This window comes from Ornithorhynchus anatinus, chromosome 1 (assembly GCF_004115215.2).
Source record: "Ornithorhynchus anatinus isolate Pmale09 chromosome 1, mOrnAna1.pri.v4, whole genome shotgun sequence".
Lineage (NCBI taxonomy): Eukaryota > Metazoa > Chordata > Mammalia > Monotremata > Ornithorhynchidae > Ornithorhynchus > Ornithorhynchus anatinus.
The window spans coordinates 61,071,156-61,081,791 of NC_041728.1; the positions used below are offsets into that span (position 1 = coordinate 61,071,156).

The 10,636-nt window shown below is 47.1% G+C and overlaps 1 non-coding gene across 1 annotated transcript; it reads left to right on the top strand.

Moving 5' to 3' along the window:
- Positions 1 to 5,124: 5,124 nt before the first annotated feature.
- Positions 5,125 to 5,257, top strand: LOC114815613. Its single transcript, XR_003763411.1, has one exon. It is a non-coding gene; the product is annotated as a small nucleolar RNA SNORA7 (small nucleolar RNA).
- Positions 5,258 to 10,636: the final 5,379 nt, after the last annotated feature.

The window sequence follows — 10,636 nt, forward strand, 5'->3', positions numbered from 1 at the left end:
ATGTGCTGTGGGACTGAGGGTGGAGTCAATAAAGTGCACAAATCCAAATGCAAGGATAATGCAAAAGGGAGTGGCAGAAGGGGAAATGAGGGCTTAGTTGGGGGAAGCCCTCTTGGAGGAAAGGTGCTTTTAATAATAATAGGTAGGGGAGTGAATGTCAGATTTGAAGGGGTGGGTGGGGGGATTCCAGGCCAGAGGCAGGCTGTGGGCAAGGGGTCATTGGTGAGGTAGAAGACATCAAGGTGCTGCGAGTAGGTTGGCACTAGGGGATCAAAGTGTATAGGCTGGGTTGTAGTATGACATCAGCGAGGTAAGGGTGAGATGACTGTGTGCTTTAAAGCCTATGGATAGGAGTTTCTGTTTGAGGTGGAGATGGATGGGGAAATATTGGAAATTATTGAGGGGTAGGGAAACTAGAGTGGGGAATATTTTGTAGAAAAAGGTTCTGGGCAACAGACTGATGTATGTACTGGAGTGGGGCGAGATAAAAGGTAGGGAAGTCAGCAAAGAGGCTTATGTAGTAATCAAAGTGGGATAGGATTAAAGTTTGGATTAACATAGTAGCAGTTTGGAAGAAGAGGAAAGGGCAGATTTTTGTGATGTTGTGAAGGTTGATCCAACAGGATTTGGTGACAGATTGAACATGTGGGTTGAATGAGAGAGATGAGTCAAGGATAATGCCATAATTACTGGCCTATGAGACAGGGAGGATGGTAGTGCTGTCTACAGTATGGGAAAGTCATGGGGAGGACAGGATTTTGGTGGGAAGATAAGGTATTCTGTTTTGGAACTTCTGGAACTTCCTTTCCCTTCTCTATGTCAGATCACTACTCTACCCCCCTTCAAAGTTTTTAAAACCAAATCTCCTCCAGGAGGTCTTCCCCAGTTAAGCCCCCATTTCCCCTACTCCCTCTCTCTTCTACATCACCTATGTACTTGGACTGGGCTCCTTAAAGCACTTGGTATTCACCCCATCTTCAGCCCCACAGAACTTATGTACATATACAAATTTATTTATTCATATTAACATCTGACTCCCTCTCTAGACTTTAAGCTCCTTGTGGATAGAGAACACGTCTACTGACTCTATTGTTTTGAATTCCCCCAAGTACTTAGTACAATGTTTTGCACACAGTAAGTGTTCAATAAATGCTTTTGATTGATTAATTAATGGAAGGAGACCCAGCTGACCACAAATGGTTGTCAAATAAAAGAGAATCGTTTAAGACCTCTCAACTCTTTGGTTTAACCTCACCATTTCTTAAAATATCTTGCCCAGTTGCCTTCCATTTATCTAGCCCCACTCTTCTCTTGTTAAGTTCCAATTCACCTTCTCCCCTCTTCCCAAGCAAACTTTCCAGGGTGCTTCACTCCCCGTGACTCTCCCATTCCTGATCAATTACACACGTGTTTCTTCCACTCTAGAGTTGCCTACTCCCTCAAAAACTCCCCCTACTTCTATATCCTCCTCCAGGTGTTATTCCCAGACTACTCCCCCTTCCTCCCTGGTCATATCATCCCTTCAGTCACTATAACATCCTAGTGGACAGTTCTTCATTACTCATTCATTTATTCAATTCCTACCTTTGACTGAGTCATCTGATTCTAAGTTCTAACACCTTGATCTGTTGTATGTTAACGTTCTACTTCCTCCTGTCTCTCACATCAGACAAGAGCAAGGGTTGGCAACCTCTGTCTGCAGAAGAGCCAAATAAAATGGAATCTTGGAACCATTGTACGTGGATCCTTAAAATTTATGCCCTCCCCCATACATGACGTGTGCCGAGAGACAGGAGGGAGAGAGGAGAAGGGGGAAGAAGAGAGGGGGAGACAGAAGCATGGTCAAAGGGGAGAAAGGGGAGAAGGAGGAGGGGAAAGCAGGGGAAAAGGCTTGGGAAAGTAGGGAAGGTCGAGGAGGGAGTCAGGACCTGCCCAGTGACCTCTCTGGGCAAGGACTGCCTACTTCCACAGCCTCAAGGACCCAGCCTCTTCCTCAGGAGCTGGAGAGTCCACTGGAGACTTTGGGGCCAGGATTTCTGAGGCTCTGACTGAAGAATCTTTGCCCAGGGCTGCCCAGGAAGGGGTTCCTGCCCCTACTGACCACCAGAGGGAAGGGAATTCCCCCAACCTAGATTCTCCCATGCACTTCGTAATTGCACCTGCCCCTCTTCACGTCCTGTCCCCACCCTGATTCAGCCCTTAACTCCCTCCGACCCTAGTCTGCCCCGACCCACCCCCAAACTCTCCCCACCCTGGTCCACCCCTGATCCACCCCTGATCCACCTCGTATCTCTTCCCACCGTGGTCCACCCCACATCCATCCTTGATCTAACCCCTAACTCTCCCCACCTCATCAACCCATGACCCGCACCTAACTTCTCCACCCCAGTCCACCCCGGTCCATCCCCAAACTCTCCCCACCCTGATCCCCCTCTGATCTGGCTCAGTGGAAAGAGCCCGGACTTGGGAGTCAGAGATCATGGGTTCAAATCCCAGCTCTGCCACTTAATAATAATAATAATGTTGATATTTGTTAAGCGCTTACTATGTGCCGAGCACTGTTCTAAGCGCTGGGGTAGACATAGGGGAATCAGGTTGTCCCACGTGGGGCTCACAGTCTTAATCCCCATTTTACAGATGAGGGAACTGAGGCACAGAGAAGTTAAGTGACTTGCCCACAGTCACACAGCCAACAAGTGGCAGAGCTGGGATTCGAACTCATGAGTCCTGACTCCAAAGCCCATGCTCTTTCCACTGAGCCACGCTGCTTCTCCAATTGTCAGCTGTGTGACTGTGGGCAAGTCACTTCGCTTCTCTGTGCCTCAGTTCTCTCATCTGTAAAATGGGGATGAAGACTGTGAGCCTCACGTGGGACGATCTGATTACCCTGTATCTCCCCCAGCACTTAGAACAGTGCTCTGCACATAGTAAGCGCTTAACAAATACCAACATTATTATTATTATTATCTACTCGTTATCCAGCCCCTAACTCTCCCCACCCTGATCCACTGCTGATCCAGCCCTTAACTCCCCTCATCCTAACCCACCCCTGATCAGGCTCCTGCCACACTTCCCCTCCCACCTCTGATCAAGTCCCTAAGTACCCCATTGTTACCCCACCCCGATTTGACTCCTGTCCCACCCCTGATTCAGCCCCCATGCTGCTCATGGAGCCAATCAGAGGACACTATCTGCTAGCTCTAGTGCCAGCCCAAGGTGGGCAAAGATTGGCAAGGGGGATTTAGTTAAATGGCATTTGTCTTACCATGTGGGAGTGAATAGGGCAAAAAGGGAACATGGGCGAGGGGAGAGAATTGAACCTACATGTTCCCTCCTCAGTTAGTCAATGATATTGATTGAGCACTTACTGTGTGCAGAGCACTGAACTAAATGCTTGGGAGAGTACAGTATAACAATATAATGGACACATTCACAGCCCTCAACAAGCTTCAGCTCTGCATTAGCCGCTTTACTCAGCTGGACTTTCCCAAGATTGTTCCTGGACCTGGCATGTGTGGGGACCCAAGAATAGTGTTTGAGGCCTCCAGCATGGTGGTCGAACCAGCCCTGGTGCCATCCCTGATCCTGTCCTGACCAGTGCTAAATTAGTCAGTCAGTCATCAGTTGTATTTATTGAATACTTACTGTGTACAGAGAACTGTATTAAGTACTTGGGAGAGTACAATATAACAATATAACAGCGACATTCCCTGCCCACAACTCGCTGTCTAGAGGGGGAGATGGACATAATATAAATAAATGAAATTACAGATATATACATACGGGCCGGGGGGGGATGGGGTGGTGAGTAAAAGGAGCAAGTCAGGGCCATGCAGAAGGGAGTGGGAGAAAAGGAAAGGAGGGATTAGTCAGGGAAAGCTTAGCCCGTCTGTGGCTGCTCTCAGTCCACAGGGCACCTGGCATATGGCCCAGGGGCTGCTTATTCGTTAAGCGCTTATTATGGAGTCAGGACCATATAATTTATTTCATCTTCCTAAATTGACTAGAACAATGCTCCACACCCAACTGAATCCCAGTATAGCCAAGATTTAGTTCATACTCTGCATCCAATACAGTGCTCTGTTCCATCAGCATTCGTTAGAGTGCTCTCAACCCAGTATGCACTTGGTACACTATATGTGCTCAGTACAATGATCTGCACACAATTAGTGACTAATAGATTCTGGTGGAGCTAATTCTGATGAAGGCTCAGCGAGCCCCTTAAAGGGATAATGAGGAGAGAGACTGGTGGGGTGAAGAGCAAGCATTCAGAAAAATCTCTCCGGGAAAGATCTGTGATTTTGGGGTCAGTTCACTGGGTTGAGTTGGTGGCTCTTGTGTCTTCTATAGGGCTGATGTCTTTCTGGCCTGGCTTAGTGGATAAAGCATGTGACAAGTGGGTGACTCAGGAATGGCAATTGCTGTATTTATGCTCTAAATTGGAGTTGTCCTAGGTTTAAGGCCATACATCTCCAGTTCCTTGACCCTATACCTATACCTGTAGAGGGTACAGATAGGTCATTCTAGTCTCTGGCTCTCTATCGTGACACTGGATTTAAGAATTGCAGGAAACTTGTCTGCTTGTGTCTATGAGCAATCAATCAATCAATAGCATTTACTGAGCAATTACTTTGTGCAGAACAATGTACTAAGCACTTTGGAGAGTATGTTCAGACCACGTTTCCCAATTCCTCAAGAACCTCCAGTAGTTGCCCATCTACTACTCAGCTTTGGCTTTAAAGTATTCAATCACCTTAGCCCCTCCTACCTCACCTTACTGGTCTTCTATCACAACCCAATCCTCACACATAACTCTTCTAATGCTAACCTTCTCACTGTACCTTGATCCTTTCTATCTACCTGCAAACCTTTCTCCCACACCCTGCCTCTGTCTGACAGGCAATTGCTCTTCCCCTCTTCAAAGCCTTATTGAAGGTATATCTCCTCCAAGAGACCTTCCCTGACTAAGCTCTCTTTTCCTTTTCTTCAACTCCCTTCTGCAGGACCCTGATCTGCTCCCTTTATTCATCGCCTCCCCAACTAATAATAGTGACTCATTATTGCCCTCTCTCTCACAAATGTACTCTAGATTTTCTGATATTTTCTCTCTGTACTGTTTCCCATCCCCTCTCAAGATTGCACCTGGAGAGTTTCCAGTACTCTGTCAGTTTCGGCTATCGGAGGGAGACACAAGCAGAGGCCTTTCCATTCCTAGCTTGGGCAGTGTCTAGAGAGTGGAAGGCAATCTGCTACAAGACAAAACTCACCAGTGCTGGGCAGCAGTGGCATAGGAGAGAGTTGAGGGTGGAGATTCAAGTTTATTGCGAGGAAGGAGGAAATGGTAAACCACTTCTGTATTTTTTACCAAGAAAACTCTATGGATACACTACCAGAACTATTCAGATGGAGGTGGGGCAGTCTGGGAGAACTGTGTCCATGGAGTTGATATGGAACGGAGATGACTTGACAGCTTAAGACAAAACAGTTTCTCAGGGGGCACTTTTTAATGTTTTTGCGGTGTGTGTTAAGCACTTACTATGTGCCAGGCACTGTACCAAGCACAGGAACTGTGTCCAACCTGATTAGCCTATATTTACTTCAGTGCTTAGAACAGGCCTAGCACATAGTAAGTGCTTAACAAGTACCATAATAAATATTATTATTATTCAAGCTAATCAAGTAGGACACAGTCTGTATCCCAAATGGGTCTCACAGTCTTAACCCCCATTTTGTAGCTGAGGAAAACGAGGCACAGAGAAGTAAAGTGACTTGCTCAAGTCATACAGCTGACAAGTGACCAGTTTAGAACCCAGGTCCTCTGATTCCCAAACCAATGCTCTATCCACTAGGCTGTGCTGCTTCTCTAAAGACACTTTCCTCCTCCCTATGTCTACTCCCCTCCCAGCTGGATGAAGTGTCCCTTTCTGTTTGTTTGCATCTACCACTCTTCACCTTCCAGTGCCTCTCCTCCCCACCTTGGTCGGCTGGGATTGGTGAACGACAATTCCTTGTATGCCTTGTGTTCATACTCTTTGTGATTTTGCAGACTTCAATCATGCCCTGCTCATTCTCTGTCTTTCCAGCCTGAAGAGCTCTAATCCATTCGGTCTGTCTTCCTAGAGAAACTGCTCCATCCTGCCAACTTCTTTGGGTGCTCTTCTCTGCCCCTTCTCTAGCTATGTCCTGCTTTTCTTGAAATGCAATGAACAGAACTGCCCACTGTGTTCCAGAGTTGACATGGACTATGGTTCCACAGAGGGACAAAACTCTGTTTTTTGTTAGACAACAGCCTTTCCTGTGGCTCCAGCCTACTCCTTTCCTCCTCTATTCACCCCCGAGGTCTTGATATCTTGGACCAAACTGAGAAGGCTTCAGGGTCCGTTCACCCTGCTTCTCCATTCTGCCTTAGATGGGCTGAACATTTCTCCACTGTCCAACTGGCTTTTTCAGAACATGCTTGCTCCAGCCCCGTGCAATTACCAAGCCAGGATACAAGCTTCCCTTTGCAGTAAAATTTAACAAGTCAGAGTGTGCTTGTAAAACAACAACTGTACTCCCAAGATGTGTTCTCACAGAGAGTGGTGAGACTCAGATTCATGGGTTGAACTTCAGACTCTACCACGAGGCTGGAGACTACCTGAAAGTCTAGGAACCTCTTGACCTCAGCTTTGAAGAGTTCCAGAAATCAGGCTCCGTCCGGGCCCAGACCTCTCATTCGGGCGTGGAAGAAGTTACGGAAAGAATAACATGTTCTGCCAATGCCAGGTTTTCTCTTCGAGGACCTCGACACATCTCATCCTCTCCTCCCATCTCCTCTCCTCCCCCAGAACTCCCCCCCACCACATACACAAAGCTCTCCCTTTCCTACACACACATACACACACAGAAACTCTCCCTCTCTCTCTCTCTCTCCTTCCCCTTGTTTTAGACATGAGAAGCCTCCCCCGCCTTCCCCCGCCTCCTCCAGCCTGTCCTTACTCAAAGGTAAAATGTGGCATGGCTTCTTTGGAGGCTGTCCTGACTTAGCTTTCTCCAAATCCTAGTCAGGCACGAAATGGAACCCATCCAAAACATTACAAAGCCTATGTGATGGGAAAACATCTTTATAAAAGAAAAATTGAAATATATACCATATTGCGGGCCTAACAGAACAAAGCTAACTGACAGAGCGAGGCAGATCCTCTGCCCGCACTTGGTCAAGGCCTAGTTAGAACAACCAATTCCCTGTGGAAGTTGATATGAACATGGAGTCTCGCGGCTTGTACCTTTCACAAGTTGCCGCTTGTTTCTGTGTTTGCCATAGCAACCCTCCCTGGCGCCTCCTAAATGTCTTGAGTGGACGGGGCGTCCCTGTTTCTTATATTTTTCCATATGTCCCCTCGTGACAAATTTACATAAAAGATGAAAATAATAATGCAGGCTCTTTACAGGCAACAGTCTACACACCCACACACATCCCTCATCCCCTCCTTTTCTTCCCCAGATGTCCTTTGTGCCTGTATACATATTTTCCCCCACACTCTCAGGGCACAAAGCTACAAGGCCTGATACTTCCAAACCCAGATTGCAGAGTATTCCTATTCCCTAAAATCTTGTTTTGGGACTTCCAGTGAGATGGGGATCGGGAGGTGCTGTTGTCTACTGGAATGGTTATGGGACAGGGAGCAGAGAGATCTAGGTTCTTGTCTTCACTCTGCCTCATCTGTGTGACCTCAGTTTTCTCATCTGTAAAATGGTGATAATAATCCTTGCCTCTCCCTGCTTCATGGGATTTTGTGAGAACAAACGTGAGCGACCTCAGGAAAATTAAACTAATCAGTGGTATTTATTTGGTGCTTACTGTGAGCAGAGCACCGCTTGGGAGAGTGCAGTATAACAGAGTTGATAGACACGTTTCCTACCAACTAGAAAGTGCTACAGAAATTCAAGGGGAGGTTTGTGGAGCCCAAGAATGTCCCACATTCTGCCACGGGTCAGCAGATGGCACAGTCGAAGTTGGGCACCATGTTGGATGCAGATACTCTACACTTGCCCTGATTTGATCTACACTTCAGGTGAATCGAGAGGGATGCCCCGGCCACATCCAGGGGGACTGAACGCTGTCAGCAGGGGAGAAAGATTACAGTGATGTCAGCAAACTCCAAGAGCTGAGGATGTGGCAAGAGAGAAGGAATAGGGGTGTTGTGGGAACGGGGTGTTTGGAGGAAGAAGTATTTGGGGCCAATCAAGGGAAAGTGGGGAGGGAAGAGGACTAGCAGTGGGAACAACATGGGCCTGGAAGTCAGAGGGTCTAATCCTGGCTCTGCCAATTGCCTGCTGGGTGACCTTGGGCAAATAACATCTCTCAGCCTCAGTTTCCTCATCTGTAAAGTGGGGATGCAATACCTGTTCTCCCCCCTACTTAGACTGTAAGTCCTATGTAGATCAGGGACTAGGTCCAACCTGGTCAACTTGCAACTGCCCTAGTGCTTAGAACAGCGCTGGACACATAGTAAATGCTTAACAAATATCTCAATTAATTTTTAGGGGGGACTAGGGGAGAAGAGGATAAATCATCTGGGTACACCAAGTGCAGAGGGGGAAGTGAGTCAGGCAGAGAGGTTTCATTCCTCAGCGACTCCATCCTGCACTGTTGCCCTCTCTCTTCTGCTTCCTGCCCTCCTCCCACTCTCCTCCTTTCCCCTCCCTCCCCCAAAGTAACCCCAGCCAGGAGCACCCAACCCAACTGCCTCCAATTCTGAGTTTCTTTCCCTGGAGCTCTCAAACTGAACAGTCTCTGACTCCTCCTTCTGCCTTTTCCTCTGCCTCCTGGGAACCCCACCCCTTTTTCCCATTCTGAATTTGAAAGGATTTGGTCTAGTCCCAAGTGGAAATCAACCATCACCTCCAAGAGCAAAGGGAAATAGGTATTAAATCCCTGAGGGGAAGCATCATGCCAGGCGTGGTAGAATCATCTTGATCCTGGGATCAGGCAGAAAGGTACTAAGCAAGCTGTCTGGAAGCCATCTGTTTCTGCGGTTCCTCCTTTCAGGTTCTCCTGCCACACTGGCTGAACAAATGTTACAAGCGTGACCGGAAAACACTCCTGAGGGGCTCCAGGAGTCCTGCATCAAATCTCCAGGATGCACTGGGAAAGGAATTAACCCTTTGGGGATCCACCTCCATTATAATAATCATAAAAATTATGGTACTTTTTAAGTGCTTACTATGTGCTGAGCACTGTTCTAAGCACTGGGGTAGATAATAGTTAATCAGGTTAGACACAGTCCCTGTTCCACATGGGACTCACAGTCTAAGTAGGAGGGAATAGGATTTAATCTCCATTTTACAGGTGAGGTAATAGGTGTGACTGTGGGCAAGTCACTTAACTTCTCTGTGCCTCAGTTCCCTCATCTGTAAAATGGGGATTAAGACTGTGAGCCCCACGTGGGACAACCTGATTCCCCTGTGTTTACCCCAGCGCTTAGAACAGTGCTCTGCACATAGTAAGCGCTTAACAAATACCAACATTATTATTTGATTATCAGCATTTAACAGATCTGATTCTAGGAAAAATATGATTCATTCAGTCATATTTATTGAACACTTACTTGTGCAGAGCACTGTTCTAAGTGCTTGGGGGAGTACAATACAACAATAAACAGACACAATCCCTGCCCAAAACAAGCTCACATATCAGTATTGTGCAGTTCACAATGTGGAGTAATGCAGAGAGGGATGGTTCCAAAATAGATTGTTAGGTCTTTCATTTCTTTTTTATGTTTTCCAGTTTCCTTGGAGAACTCATTCGCTCCCATGGCTTCAACTACCATCTCTATGCAGATGATACCCAAATCTACATCTCCTCCCTTTATCTCTCTCTCTCTCTCTCTCTCTCTCTCCAGGCTCACATCTCCTCCTGCTTTCAAGTCATCTGTACTTGAATGTACTCCCTTCACCTCAAACTTAACAATGCCCAAAACAGAGCTACTTATCTTCTCGTCCAAACCCTGTCATCTCCCTAACTTACCCAACACCATAGATGACACCACCATTCTTCCCATCTCACAAGCCTGTAACCTTGGTGTTAACCTTGACTCTGTTCTCTCATTCAACTCACATATTCAATCTGTCACCAAATCCTGTCGGGACCACCTTCACAACATTACTGAAATCTGCCCTTTTCTCTCCATCCAAACCGCTACCACTTTTCTACAATACAACCACTCATCCTAGCCTGCCTAAATTACTGCTTCAGGTTCCTTGCTGACCTTCCAACCTCCTGTCTCTCCCCACTCCAGTCCATACTTCATTTCACAGCCCGAATAATCTTTCTACAAAAACGTTCAGGACATGTCACCCCCTCCTCAAAAATCTCCAGTGGTTGCCCATCCACCTCAGTATCAAACAAAAACTCCTCACTACTGGCTTTAAAGCACTCCTTCGCCTTGCCCCCTCCTATTTCGCCTAGCTTCTCTTCTTCTACAACCCAGCCTGCATACTTCAGTCCTCTAGTGCTAACCTTCTCACTGTGCCCCAATCTCGCCTGTCTCACCGCTGACCCTTAGCCCACATCTTGCCTCTGGCCCGAAACACCTTGCCTCCTCAAATCTGACGGACTATTACTCTTCCCCCCTTCAAAGTCTTATTGAAGGCA